The sequence below is a fragment of the Ascaphus truei genome, assembly GCF_040206685.1.
Source record: "Ascaphus truei isolate aAscTru1 chromosome 12 unlocalized genomic scaffold, aAscTru1.hap1 SUPER_12_unloc_1, whole genome shotgun sequence".
Taxonomy (NCBI): domain Eukaryota; kingdom Metazoa; phylum Chordata; class Amphibia; order Anura; family Ascaphidae; genus Ascaphus; species Ascaphus truei.
Window position 1 is genome coordinate 781,800 of NW_027453837.1, and position 15,435 is coordinate 797,234.

Consider the following 15,435-nt stretch of genomic DNA (forward strand, 5'->3'; position numbering starts at 1 on the left):
CTTTTTTCAAACCAAAATACACCAGTGGAGCCAATGCTACCCATTATTTGGGTCTAGAGGATACATATATTTCCAGATGTATATATCCTAAAAAGGCAATCTTTAATGAGCATCCTGTCTATCTGTACTAAGTAGGGGTCAGCCTATCCCCCCTTCTTAACCCAACTATTCACCTCTCACATTCGTATCTTGCTCACCATATGTAAACCACTTCTCACCTCTCTCATAATCTGTTGTTATTACATTTCCTCCACCTACCCCCTGAGAATGATTAATAAACAAATCTAAACTCAATACAAAACCTCATTAAGAGTTAAAATTCACCCTAGCAAAGTCACATTCTACCTTTAATCAAGCCTGAAATATTTTTTCAAACACAATTTGCACCTGAATGGCGGTGCTGGAACAAAAGCTTTCTACATTTTGTTTTTAAATCCAAACAAGTATAAATCCCTCTTAAGAGTTAATCCTCACTGTAGCACAACCCCATGCTATTTCACCAGAGTCTTCAATTGAATAAATTCTCTTATTGCTATAGGCGAGTGGATCTTGTATGTGGTAGAAACCAAGAGTGCTGAAAGAAGTTTTGTATGTACGACCACCTTTTCTTTCAGTTTTACTTGCTTTATGCTTTATGCTTTATCAGAGTGGGCAATCATAAATGACAACATAGAAGAGGAATAAAGAATCTTCTTTTTTTTGCCAATTACATAGCAAGCTAAAGGAAAACATGCTATAACCACATTGAAGATTTGAGTAACACAGTTAAAGTAAATATGAAGGAACAAGGCTTGATGTTAATATTAAAGATATTTTAAATGCCTTAAGCATAGAATAAAATATTCCAACACATTTGAACTTTGCAACTCACTCAAAAAATCATGTCTTTTGATCAATTTTAAACAGAGGGTTCAGGGCTCTACGGATTTAAAGAATTTATTATATCAAATACACAACGTTTCAACCATCAAAAAGTGGTCTTTCTCAAGTGAGAAAGACCACTTTTTGATGGTTGAAACGTTGTGTATTTGATTTAATAAATTCTTTAAATCCGTAGAGCCCTGAACCCTCTGTTTTTTTTTGCTGACTTTGGAGTCTGTCATTCACAGGGACTCCCCTGGATCAAGAGCACCAGTAACAACAAGTATCAGTTAAAGTTTTCAGTTTTTGGTGTGCAGCATTTATCTTGGTTTTTTTCTGCTTTTGATCAATTTTGACATACAAAGGGTGGAGGGATACCAACATTGATCTCTTGGGTATCTAGAGGGAACTATTAATATGCAGACTATGGCAAAAGTATCAACAAAATAAACATGTCCAAGAATTAGGTATTCAATATTGTTAATCTGCAAGACAAAAACATACAGAACCCCTAAAAGATCATATTTAACCCCCCAAAAAAATAAATCTGATTTTAATATAAAATGTTCTGTCTCTGAATTTAATATCAAAGTACAAAGTACATTTGTTCTTAATGCGAATCATTCTGTTTCACAAATTATTCCATAAAGTTTACATTTGATTAATTTCTTAATTTTCTGTAAACTTCAGGAAGTTACAGTACAATTATTACAGTATATTAATGACCATTTTTCAGTAAAATTCAAGCTAAATTGTTTATTTCTTCAACAGGTTTAGAAAGCCCTGCTTATCTTTTGTGAATGATAACAATAAAACATTACAAATGCTTTTTCATAACAAAAAGCTATTTGTGCTGAAGTGTGATAAGCAGTTGAACTATAACATTGATTATTCCCATTATATTTAAACAATATAGTTTTGGCAGACTGTAAAGAATGTACACATCTCAATACATGCAGTACTTAGCACAGTCCTTAAGGAGAATTCAAATATTATCTGTAATTATAAAGTGGAAGAATTCCCTCACTCTCACACTAAAGTGCTCATTATCCTTTGTCACCTTAAGTTATTTCTGTAGGGGTAAGCCGTTTCTCCTCTATTTTATGTTGTGCAAAGTATTGCACACAAATGACCTCTTAGCACTATGTTGCAGCATAGAGATACTTATCAATAGAAGACAATGCATTTATTGAAATGGAGTTCTTTATTAAATGTTTTACAGCCAGCAGCACCCTAAAATGTATAACTTGGAAAATGTTTGAAGAATTCAGAGTGTTTTCTTCTTTAGTGTGCCACATATTCCAGTAAGTAAAGATTGCTTTGCCAAGCAGATACAAACAAAATAAAAAGTCCAGTGAAGTTTTTAATAACACGTTACCACTGAAAAAGTCAACGTAGTCAGCAGGATTTGAACCTGCGCGGGGAAACCCCAATGGATTTCAAGTCCATCGCCTTAACCACTCGGCCATGACTACATAGCTGGTAGTACTGAATACAGTCACACAGATGGCTCTTGAGCGGATCTGGGTAACACTCACTAATGAATGATGACCAATATGAACTAAATAACCATGAGAACATTTTCATAAAGAGAAATACATGACTTGTTTGTACACATTGTTAAAACAACATTATCTTTGTAAAATGTTGCTTCTTTTGGGTTTTTGAAAAATGACGAGAAATACTTTTTATTAACCACATTCAATGTACAGTATGAAACAGATCTGAGGCAGAAAAAAAGAAAAGGGTTTAAAAGGAGTAATGGGAAAATGATCTAACTTGGATGTCAGAGATTAAAAGAGCAGAGTTGGAGGGCAATTGGGGCAAGAAGAAGATGGATCATTACAGGAACATGCTCCAGTGGCGTAATCGGTTAGCGCACGGTACTTATATGTCAGTATATGCTAAGCTATGCCGAGGTTGTGAGTTCAAGCCTCACCTGAAGCAAACCCTTTTTTTGTTTCATCAACCAATAGCATTGTTTGAATGTATACAATGTTAAATAAAAGGCCTATGGATGTAAATTGTAAAATGTAATCTTTTACATTAAAAACAACATTTCCGCATTTTGCTATTTGGCTTACTTTGGAGCGCATGTAAAGCAGTCAAATTCAATAGGTGTCTCAATGTGGGCAAGAAGATATTGGTAATTGATGATGTATGATTTAAAAAAATAAAAAAATGAGAGCTGTCCAAGCAAATTCTTCCTTTTTTCAAACCAAAATACACCAGTGGAGCCAATGCTACCCATTATTTGGGTCTAGAGGATACATATATTTCCAGATGTATATATCCTAAAAAGGCAATCTTTAATGAGCATCCTGTCTATCTGTACTAAGTAGGGGTCAGCCTATCCCCCCTTCTTAACCCAACTATTCACCTCTCACATTCGTATCTTGCTCACCATATGTAAACCACTTCTCACCTCTCTCATAATCTGTTGTTATTACATTTCCTCCACCTACCCCCTGAGAATGATTAATAAACAAATCTAAACTCAATACAAAACCTCATTAAGAGTTAAAATTCACCCTAGCAAAGTCACATTCTACCTTTCAATCAAGCCTGAAATATTTTTTCAAACACAATTTGCACCTGAATGGCGGTGGTGGAACAAAAGCTTTCTACATTTTGTTTTTAAATCCAAACAAGTATAAATCCCTCTTAAGAGTTAATCCTCACTGTAGCACAACCCCATGCTATTTCACCAGAGTCTTCAATTGAATAATTTCTCTTATTGCTATAGGCGAGTGGATCTTGTATGTGGTAGAAACCAAGAGTGCTGAAAGACGTTTTGCATGTACGACCACCTTTTCTTTCAGATTTACTTGCTTTATGCTTTATGCTTTATCAGAGTGGGCAATCATAAATGACAACATAGAAGAGGAATAAAGAATCTTCTTTTTTTTGCCAATTACATAGCAAGCTAAAGGAAAACATGCTAAAACCACAATGATGATTTGAGTAACACAGTTAAAGTAAATATGAAGGAACAAGGCTTGATGTTAATATTAAAGATATTTTAAATGCCTTAAGCATAGAATAAAATATTCCAACACATTTGAACTTTGCAACTCACTCAAAAAATCATGTCTTTTGATCAATTTTAAACAGAGGGTTCAGGTCTCTACGGATTTAAAGAATTTATTATATCAAATACACAACGTTTCAACCATCAAAAAGTGGTCTTTCTCAAGTGAGAAAGACCACTTTTTGATGGTTGAAACGTTGTGTATTTGATTTAATAAATTCTCACTTGAGAAAGACCACTTTTTGATGGTTGAAACGTTGTGTATTTGATATAATAAATTCTTTAAATCCGTAGAGCCCTGAACCCTCTGTTTTTTTTTGCTGACTTTGGAGTCTGTCATTCACAGGGACTCCCCTGGATCAAGAGCACCAGTAACAACAAGTATCAGTTAGAGTTTTCAGTTTTTGGTGTGCAGCATTTATCTTGTTTTTTTCTGCTTTTGATCAATTTTGACATACAAAGGTTGGAGGGATACCAACATTGATCTCTTGGGTATCTAGAGGGAACTATCAATATGCAGACTATGGCAAAAGTATCAACAAAATAAACATGTCCAAGTATTAGGTATTCAATTTTGTTAATCTGCAAGACAAAAACATACAGAACCCCTAAAAGATCATATTGAACCCCCCAAAAAATTAAATCTGATTTTAATATTAAATGTTCTGTCTCTGAATTTAATATCAAAGTACAAAGTACATTTGTTCTTAATGCGAATCATTCTGTTTCACAAAAGATTCCATAAAGTTTACATTTGATTAATTTCTTAATTTTCTGTAAACTTCAGGAAGTTACAGTACAATTATTACAGTATATTAATGACCATTTTTCAGTAAAATTCAAGCTAAGTTGTTTATTTCTTCAACAGGTTTAGAAAGCCCTGCTTATCTTTTGTGAATGATAACAATAAAACATTACAAATGCTTTTTCATAACAAAAAGCTATTTGTGCTGAAGTGTGATAAGCAGTTGAACTATAACATTGATTATTCCCATTATATTTAAACAATATAGTTTTGGCAGACTGTAAAGAATGTACACATCTCAATACATGCAGTACTTAGCACAGTCCTTAAGAAGAATTCAAATATTATCTGTAATTATAAAGTGGAAGAATTCCCTCACTCTCACACTAAAGTGCTCATTATCCTTTGTCACCTTAAGTTATTTCTGTAGGGGTAAGCCGTTTCTCCTCTATTTTATGTTGTGCAAAGTATTGCACACAAATTACCTCTTAGCACTATGTTGCAGCATAGAGATACTTATCAATAGAAGACAATGCATTTATTGAAATGGAGTTCTTTATTAAATGTTTTACAGCCAGCAGCACCCTAAAATGTATAACTTGGAAAAAGTTTGAAGAATTCAGAGTGTTTTCTTCTTTAGTGTGCCACATATTCCAGTAAGTAAAGATTGCTTTGCCAAGCAGATACAAACAAAATGCAATGTGCAGTGAAGTTTTTAATAACACGTTACCACTGAAAAAGTCAACGTAGTCAGCAGGATTTGAACCTGCGCGGGGAAACCCCAAGGGATTTCTAGTCCATCGCCTTAACCACTCGGCCATGACTACATAGCTGGTAGTACTGAATACAGTCACACAGATGGCTCTTGAGCGGATCTGGGTAACACTCACTAATGAATGATGACCAATATGAACTAAATAACCATGAGAACATTTTCATAAAGAGAAATACATGACTTGTTTGTACACATTGTTTAAACAACATTATCTTTGTAAAATGTTGCTTCTATTGGGTTTTTGAAAAATGACGAGTAATACTTTTTGTTAACCACATTCAATGTACAGTATGAAACAGATCTGAGGCAGAAAAAAAGAAAAGGGGTTAAAAGGAGTAATGGGAAAATGATCTAACTTGGATGTCAGAGATTAAAAGAGCAGAGTTGGAGGGCAATTGGGGCAAGAAGAAGATGGATCATTACAGGAACATGCTCCAGTGGCGTAATCGGATAGCGCACGGTACTTATATGTCAGTATATGCTAAGCTATGCCGAGGTTGTGAGTTCAAGCCTCACCTGAAGCAAACCCTTTTTTTGTTTCATCAACCAATAGCATTGTTTGAATGTATACAATGTTAAATAAAAGGCCTATGGATGTAAATTGTAAAATGTAATCTTTTACATTAAAAACAACATTTCCGCATTTTGCTATTTGGCTTACATTGGAGCGCATGTAAAGCAGTCAAATTCAATAGGTGTCTCAATGTGGGCAAGAAGATATTGGTAATTGATGATGTATGATTTAAAAAAATAAAAAAAATGAGAGCTGTCCAAGCAAATTCTTCCTTTTTTCAAACTAAAATACACCAGTGGAGCCAATGCTACCCATTATTTGGGTCTAGAGGATACATATATTTCCAGATGTATATATCCTAAAAAGGCAATCTTTAATGAGCATCCTGTCTATCTGTACTAAGTAGGGGTCAGCCTATCCCCCCTTCTTATCCCAACTATTCACCTCTCACATTCGTATCTTGCTCACCATATGTAAACCACTTCTCACCTCTCTCATAATCTATTGTTATTACATTTCCTCCACCTACCCCCTGAGAATGATTAATAAACAAATCTAAACTCAATACAAAACCTCATTAAGAGTTAAAATTCACCCTAGCAAAGTCACATTCTACCTTTCAATCAAGCCTGAAATATTTTTTCAAACACAATTTGCACCTGAATGGCGGTGGTGGAACAAAAGCTTTCTACGTTTTGTTTTTAAATCCAAACAAGTATAAATCCCTCTTAAGAGTTAATCCTCATTGTAGCACAAACCCCATGCTATTTCACCAGAGTCTTCAATTGAATAAATTCTCTTATTGCTATAGGCGAGTGGATCTTTTATGTGGTAGAAACCAAGAGTGCTGAAAGAAGTTTTGCATGTACGACCACCTTTTCTTTCAGTTTTACTTGCTTTATGCTTTATGCTTTATCATAGAGGGCAATCATAAATGACAACATAGAAGAGGAATAAAGAATCTTCTTTTTTTTGCCAATTACATAGCAAGCTAAAGGAAAACATGCTAAAACCACATTGAAGATTTGAGTAACACAGTTAAAGTAAATATGAAGGAACAAGGCTTGATGTTAATATTAAAGATATTTTAAATGCCTTAAGCATAGAATAAAATATTCCAACACATTTGAACTTTGCAACTCACTCAAAAAATCATGTCTTTTGATCAATTTTAAACAGAGGGTTCAGGGCTCTACGGATTTAAAGAATTTATTATATCAAATACACAACGTTTCAACCATCAAAAAGTGGTCTTTCTCAAGTGAGAAAGACCACTTTTTGATGGTTGAAACGTTGTGTATTTGATTTAATAAATTCTTTAAATCCGTAGAGCCCTGAACCCTCTGTTTTTTTTGCTGACTTTGGAGTCTGTCATTCACAGGGACTCCCCTGGATCAAGAGCACCAGTAACAACAAGTATCAGTTAGAGTTTTCAGTTTTTGGTGTGCAGCATTTATCTTGTTTTTTTCTGCTTTTGATCAATTTTGACATACAAAGGTTGGAGGGATACCAACATTGATCTCTTGGGTATCTAGAGGGAACTATCAATATGCAGACTATGGCAAAAGTATCAACAAAATAAACATGTCCAAGAATTAGGTATTCAATATTGTTAATCTGCAAGACAAAAACATACAGAACCCCTAAAAGATCATATTTAACCCCCCAAAAAAATAAATCTGATTTTAATATAAAATGTTCTGTCTCTGAATTTAATATCAAAGTACAAAGTACATTTGTTCTTAATGCGAATCATTCTGTTTCACAAAAGATTCCATAAAGTTTACATTTGATTAATTTCTTAATTTTCTGTAAACTTCAGGAAGTTAAAAGCAAAGTCACATTCTACCTTTCAATCAAGCCTGAAATATTTTTTCAAACACAATTTGCACCTGAATGGCGGTGGTGGAACAAAAGCTTTCTACATTTTGTTTTTAAATCCAAACAAGTATAAATCCCTCTTAAGAGTTAATCCTCACTGTAGCACAACCCCATGCTATTTCACCAGAGTCTTCAATTGAATAAATTCTCTTATTGCTATAGGCGAGTGGATCTTGTATGTGGTAGAAACCAAGAGTGCTGAAAGAAGTTTTGCATGTACGACCACCTTTTCTTTCAGTTTTACTTGCTTTATGCTTTATGCTTTATCAGAGTGGGCAATCATAAATGACAACATAGAAGAGGAATAAAGAATCTTCTTTTTTTTGCCAATTACATAGCAAGCTAAAGGAAAACATGCTAAAACCACATTGAAGATTTGAGTAACACAGTTAAAGTAAATATGAAGGAACAATACTTGATGTTAATATTAAAGATATTTTAAATGCCTTAAGCATAGAATAAAATATTCCAACACATTTGAACTTTGCAACTCACTCAAAAAATCATGTCTTTTGATCAATTTTAAACAGAGGGTTCAGGGCTCTACGGATTTAAAGAATTTATTATATCAAATACACAACGTTTCAACCATCAAAAAGTGGTCTTTCTCAAGTGAGAAAGACCACTTTTTGATGGTTGAAACGTTGTGTATTTGATTTAATAAATTCTTTAAATCCGTAGAGCCCTGAACCCTCTGTTTTTTTTGCTGACTTTGGAGTCTGTCATTCACAGGGACTCCCCTGGATCAAGAGCACCAGTAACAACAAGTATCAGTTAGAGTTTTCAGTTTTTGGTGTGCAGCATTTATCTTGTTTTTTTCTGCTTTTGATCAATTTTGACATACAAAGGGTGGAGGGATACCAACATTGATCTCTTGGGTATCTAGAGGGAACTATCAATATGCAGACTATGGCAAAAGTATCAACAAAATAAACATGTCCAAGAATTAGGTATTCAATATTGTTAATCTGCAAGACAAAAACATACAGAACCCCTAAAAGATCATATTGAACCCCCCAAAAAAATAAATCTGATTTTAATATAAAATGTTCTGTCTCTGAATTTAATATCAAAGTACAAAGTACATTTGTTCTTAATGCGAATCATTCTGTTTCACAAAAGATTCCATAAAGTTTACATTTGATTAATTTCTTAATTTTCTGTAAACTTCAGGAAGTTAAAAGCAAAGTCACATTCTACCTTTCAATCAAGCCTGAAATATTTTTTCAAACACAATTTGCACCTGAATGGCGGTGGTGGAACAAAAGCTTTCTACATTTTGTTTTTAAATCCAAACAAGTATAAATCCCTCTTAAGAGTTAATCCTCACTGTAGCACAACCCCATGCTATTTCACCAGAGTCTTCAATTGAATAAATTCTCTTATTGCTATAGGCGAGTGGATCTTGTATGTGGTAGAAACCAAGAGTGCTGAAAGAAGTTTTGCATGTACGACCACCTTTTCTTTCAGTTTTACTTGCTTTATGCTTTATGCTTTATCAGAGTGGGCAATCATAAATGACAACATAGAAGAGGAATAAAGAATCTTCTTTTTTTTGCCAATTACATAGCAAGCTAAAGGAAAACATGCTAAAACCACATTGAAGATTTGAGTAACACAGTTAAAGTAAATATGAAGGAACAATACTTGATGTTAATATTAAAGATATTTTAAATGCCTTAAGCATAGAATAAAATATTCCAACACATTTGAACTTTGCAACTCACTCAAAAAATCATGTCTTTTGATCAATTTTAAACAGAGGGTTCAGGGCTCTACGGATTTAAAGAATTTATTATATCAAATACACAACGTTTCAACCATCAAAAAGTGGTCTTTCTCAAGTGAGAAAGACCACTTTTTGATGGTTGAAACGTTGTGTATTTGATTTAATAAATTCTTTAAATCCGTAGAGCCCTGAACCCTCTGTTTTTTTTGCTGACTTTGGAGTCTGTCATTCACAGGGACTCCCCTGGATCAAGAGCACCAGTAACAACAAGTATCAGTTAGAGTTTTCAGTTTTTGGTGTGCAGCATTTATCTTGTTTTTTTCTGCTTTTGATCAATTTTGACATACAAAGGGTGGAGGGATACCAACATTGATCTCTTGGGTATCTAGAGGGAACTATCAATATGCAGACTATGGCAAAAGTATCAACAAAATAAACATGTCCAAGAATTAGGTATTCAATATTGTTAATCTGCAAGACAAAAACATACAGAACCCCTAAAAGATCATATTGAACCCCCCAAAAAAATAAATCTGATTTTAATATAAAATGTTCTGTCTCTGAATTTAATATCAAAGTACAAAGTACATTTGTTCTTAATGCGAATCATTCTGTTTCACAAAAGATTCCATAAAGTTTACATTTGATTAATTTCTTAATTTTCTGTAAACTTCAGGAAGTTAAAAGCAAAGTCACATTCTACCTTTCAATCAAGCCTGAAATATTTTTTCAAACACAATTTGCACCTGAATGGCGGTGGTGGAACAAAAGCTTTCTACATTTTGTTTTTAAATCCAAACAAGTATAAATCCCTCTTAAGAGTTAATCCTCACTGTAGCACAACCCCATGCTATTTCACCAGAGTCTTCAATTGAATAAATTCTCTTATTGCTATAGGCGAGTGGATCTTGTATGTGGTAGAAACCAAGAGTGCTGAAAGAAGTTTTGCATGTACGACCACCTTTTCTTTCAGTTTTACTTGCTTTATGCTTTATGCTTTATCAGAGTGGGCAATCATAAATGACAACATAGAAGAGGAATAAAGAATCTTCTTTTTTTTGCCAATTACATAGCAAGCTAAAGGAAAACATGCTAAAACCACATTGAAGATTTGAGTAACACAGTTAAAGTAAATATGAAGGAACAATACTTGATGTTAATATTAAAGATATTTTAAATGCCTTAAGCATAGAATAAAATATTCCAACACATTTGAACTTTGCAACTCACTCAAAAAATCATGTCTTTTGATCAATTTTAAACAGAGGGTTCAGGGCTCTACGGATTTAAAGAATTTATTATATCAAATACACAACGTTTCAACCATCAAAAAGTGGTCTTTCTCAAGTGAGAAAGACCACTTTTTGATGGTTGAAACGTTGTGTATTTGATTTAATAAATTCTTTAAATCCGTAGAGCCCTGAACCCTCTGTTTTTTTTGCTGACTTTGGAGTCTGTCATTCACAGGGACTCCCCTGGATCAAGAGCACCAGTAACAACAAGTATCAGTTAGAGTTTTCAGTTTTTGGTGTGCAGCATTTATCTTGTTTTTTTCTGCTTTTGATCAATTTTGACATACAAAGGGTGGAGGGATACCAACATTGATCTCTTGGGTATCTAGAGGGAACTATCAATATGCAGACTATGGCAAAAGTATCAACAAAATAAACATGTCCAAGAATTAGGTATTCAATATTGTTAATCTGCAAGACAAAAACATACAGAACCCCTAAAAGATCATATTGAACCCCCCAAAAAAATAAATCTGATTTTAATATAAAATGTTCTGTCTCTGAATTTAATATCAAAGTACAAAGTACATTTGTTCTTAATGCGAATCATTCTGTTTCACAAAAGATTCCATAAAGTTTACATTTGATTAATTTCTTAATTTTCTGTAAACTTCAGGAAGTTAAAAGCAAAGTCACATTCTACCTTTCAATCAAGCCTGAAATATTTTTTCAAACACAATTTGCACCTGAATGGCGGTGGTGGAACAAAAGCTTTCTACATTTTGTTTTTAAATCCAAACAAGTATAAATCCCTCTTAAGAGTTAATCCTCACTGTAGCACAACCCCATGCTATTTCACCAGAGTCTTCAATTGAATAAATTCTCTTATTGCTATAGGCGAGTGGATCTTGTATGTGGTAGAAACCAAGAGTGCTGAAAGAAGTTTTGCATGTACGACCACCTTTTCTTTCAGTTTTACTTGCTTTATGCTTTATGCTTTATCAGAGTGGGCAATCATAAATGACAACATAGAAGAGGAATAAAGAATCTTCTTTTTTTTGCCAATTACATAGCAAGCTAAAGGAAAACATGCTAAAACCACATTGAAGATTTGAGTAACACAGTTAAAGTAAATATGAAGGAACAATACTTGATGTTAATATTAAAGATATTTTAAATGCCTTAAGCATAGAATAAAATATTCCAACACATTTGAACTTTGCAACTCACTCAAAAAATCATGTCTTTTGATCAATTTTAAACAGAGGGTTCAGGGCTCTACGGATTTAAAGAATTTATTATATCAAATACACAACGTTTCAACCATCAAAAAGTGGTCTTTCTCAAGTGAGAAAGACCACTTTTTGATGGTTGAAACGTTGTGTATTTGATTTAATAAATTCTTTAAATCCGTAGAGCCCTGAACCCTCTGTTTTTTTTGCTGACTTTGGAGTCTGTCATTCACAGGGACTCCCCTGGATCAAGAGCACCAGTAACAACAAGTATCAGTTAGAGTTTTCAGTTTTTGGTGTGCAGCATTTATCTTGTTTTTTTCTGCTTTTGATCAATTTTGACATACAAAGGGTGGAGGGATACCAACATTGATCTCTTGGGTATCTAGAGGGAACTATCAATATGCAGACTATGGCAAAAGTATCAACAAAATAAACATGTCCAAGAATTAGGTATTCAATATTGTTAATCTGCAAGACAAAAACATACAGAACCCCTAAAAGATCATATTGAACCCCCCAAAAAAATAAATCTGATTTTAATATAAAATGTTCTGTCTCTGAATTTAATATCAAAGTACAAAGTACATTTGTTCTTAATGCGAATCATTCTGTTTCACAAAAGATTCCATAAAGTTTACATTTGATTAATTTCTTAATTTTCTGTAAACTTCAGGAAGTTAAAAGCAAAGTCACATTCTACCTTTCAATCAAGCCTGAAATATTTTTTCAAACACAATTTGCACCTGAATGGCGGTGGTGGAACAAAAGCTTTCTACATTTTGTTTTTAAATCCAAACAAGTATAAATCCCTCTTAAGAGTTAATCCTCACTGTAGCACAACCCCATGCTATTTCACCAGAGTCTTCAATTGAATAAATTCTCTTATTGCTATAGGCGAGTGGATCTTGTATGTGGTAGAAACCAAGAGTGCTGAAAGAAGTTTTGCATGTACGACCACCTTTTCTTTCAGTTTTACTTGCTTTATGCTTTATGCTTTATCAGAGTGGGCAATCATAAATGACAACATAGAAGAGGAATAAAGAATCTTCTTTTTTTTGCCAATTACATAGCAAGCTAAAGGAAAACATGCTAAAACCACATTGAAGATTTGAGTAACACAGTTAAAGTAAATATGAAGGAACAATACTTGATGTTAATATTAAAGATATTTTAAATGCCTTAAGCATAGAATAAAATATTCCAACACATTTGAACTTTGCAACTCACTCAAAAAATCATGTCTTTTGATCAATTTTAAACAGAGGGTTCAGGGCTCTACGGATTTAAAGAATTTATTATATCAAATACACAACGTTTCAACCATCAAAAAGTGGTCTTTCTCAAGTGAGAAAGACCACTTTTTGATGGTTGAAACGTTGTGTATTTGATTTAATAAATTCTTTAAATCCGTAGAGCCCTGAACCCTCTGTTTTTTTTGCTGACTTTGGAGTCTGTCATTCACAGGGACTCCCCTGGATCAAGAGCACCAGTAACAACAAGTATCAGTTAGAGTTTTCAGTTTTTGGTGTGCAGCATTTATCTTGTTTTTTTCTGCTTTTGATCAATTTTGACATACAAAGGGTGGAGGGATACCAACATTGATCTCTTGGGTATCTAGAGGGAACTATCAATATGCAGACTATGGCAAAAGTATCAACAAAATAAACATGTCCAAGAATTAGGTATTCAATATTGTTAATCTGCAAGACAAAAACATACAGAACCCCTAAAAGATCATATTGAACCCCCCAAAAAAATAAATCTGATTTTAATATAAAATGTTCTGTCTCTGAATTTAATATCAAAGTACAAAGTACATTTGTTCTTAATGCGAATCATTCTGTTTCACAAAAGATTCCATAAAGTTTACATTTGATTAATTTCTTAATTTTATGTAAACTTCAGGAAGTTACAGTACAATTATTACAGTACATTAATGACCATTTTTCAGTAAAATTCATGCTAAGTTGGTTATTTCTTCAACAGGTTTAGAAAGCCCTGCTTATCTTTTGTGAATGATAACAATAAAACATTACAAATGCTTTTTCATAACAAAAAGCTATTTGTGCTGAAGTGTGATAAGCAGTTGAACTATAACATTGATTATTCCCATTATATTTAAACAATATAGTTTTGGCAGACTGTAAAGAATGTACACATCTCAATACATGCAGTACTTAGCACAGTCCTTAAGAAGAATTCAAATATTATCTGTAATTATAAAGGGGAAGAATTCCCTCACTCTCACACTAAAGTGCTCATTATCCTTTGTCACCTTAAGTTATTTCTGTAGGGGTAAGCTGTTTCTCCTCTATTTTATGTTGTGCAAAGTATTGCACACAAATGACCTCTTAGCACTATGTTGCAGCATTGAGATACTTATCAATAGAAGACAATGCATTTATTGAAATGGAGTTCTTTATTAAATGTTTTACAGCCAGCAGCACCCTAAAATGTATAACTTGGAAAATGTTTGAAGAATTCAGAGTGTTTTCTTCTTTAGTGTGCCACATATTCCAGTAAGTAAAGATTGCTTTGCCAAGCAGATACAAACAAAATGCAAAGTGCAGTGAAGTTTTTAATAACACGTTACCACTGAAAAAGTCAACATAGTCAGCAGGATTTGAACCTGCGCGGGGAAACACCAATAGCATTGTTTGAATGTATACAATGTTAAATAAAAGGCCTATGGATGTAAATTGTAAAATGTAATCTTTTACATTAAAAACAACATTTCCGCATTTTGCTATTTGGCTTACATTGGAGTGCATGTAAAGCAGTCAAATTCAATAGGTGTCTCAATGTGGGCAAGAAGATATTGGTAATTGATGATGTATGATTTAAAAAAATAAAAAAATGAGAGCTGTCCAAGCAAATTCTTCCTTTTTTCAAACCAAAATACATCAGTGGAGCCAATGCTACCCATTATTTGGGTCTAGAGGATACATATATTTCCAGATGTATATATCCTAAAAAGGCAATCTTTAATGAGCATCCTGTCTATCTGTACTAAGTAGGGGTCAGCCTATCCCCCCTTCTTAACCCAACTATTCACCTCTCACATTCGTATCTTGCTCACCATATGTAAACCACTTCTCACCTCTCTCATAATCTGTTGTTATTACATTTCCTCCACCTACCCCCTGAGAATGATTAATAAACAAATCTAAACTCAATACAAAACCTCATTAAGAGTTAAAATTCACCCTAGCAAAGTCACATTCTGCCTTTCAATCAAGCCTGAAATATTTTTTCAAACACAATTTGCACCTGAATGGCGGTGGTGGAACAAAAGCTTTCTACGTTTTGTTTTTAAATCCAAACAAGTATAAATCCCTCTTAAGAGTTAATCCTCACTGTAGCACAACCCCATGCTATTTCACCAGAGTCTTCAATTGAATAAATTCTCTTATTGCTATAGGCGAGTGGATC

The 15,435-nt window shown here is 33.6% G+C and overlaps 4 non-coding genes across 4 annotated transcripts; 2 read left to right on the forward strand and 2 right to left on the reverse strand.

Annotated features, from left to right (window-relative positions):
* Window positions 1–2,254: 2,254 nt before the first annotated feature.
* Window positions 2,255–2,336, reverse strand: TRNAS-UGA (transfer RNA serine (anticodon UGA)). The gene has a single exon. It is a non-coding gene; the product is annotated as a tRNA-Ser (tRNA).
* Window positions 2,337–2,715: 379 nt separating this feature from the next.
* Window positions 2,716–2,808, forward strand: TRNAI-UAU (transfer RNA isoleucine (anticodon UAU)). The gene is given in 2 exon segments: window positions 2,716–2,753; window positions 2,773–2,808. It is a non-coding gene; the product is annotated as a tRNA-Ile (tRNA).
* A 2,574-nt stretch (window positions 2,809–5,382) lies between these two features.
* TRNAS-AGA (transfer RNA serine (anticodon AGA)) lies at window positions 5,383–5,464 on the reverse strand. Its single transcript has one exon. It is a non-coding gene; the product is annotated as a tRNA-Ser (tRNA).
* Window positions 5,465–5,843: 379 nt separating this feature from the next.
* TRNAI-UAU (transfer RNA isoleucine (anticodon UAU)) lies at window positions 5,844–5,936 on the forward strand. The gene is given in 2 exon segments: window positions 5,844–5,881; window positions 5,901–5,936. It is a non-coding gene; the product is annotated as a tRNA-Ile (tRNA).
* The last annotated feature ends 9,499 nt before the right edge of the window (window positions 5,937–15,435 follow it).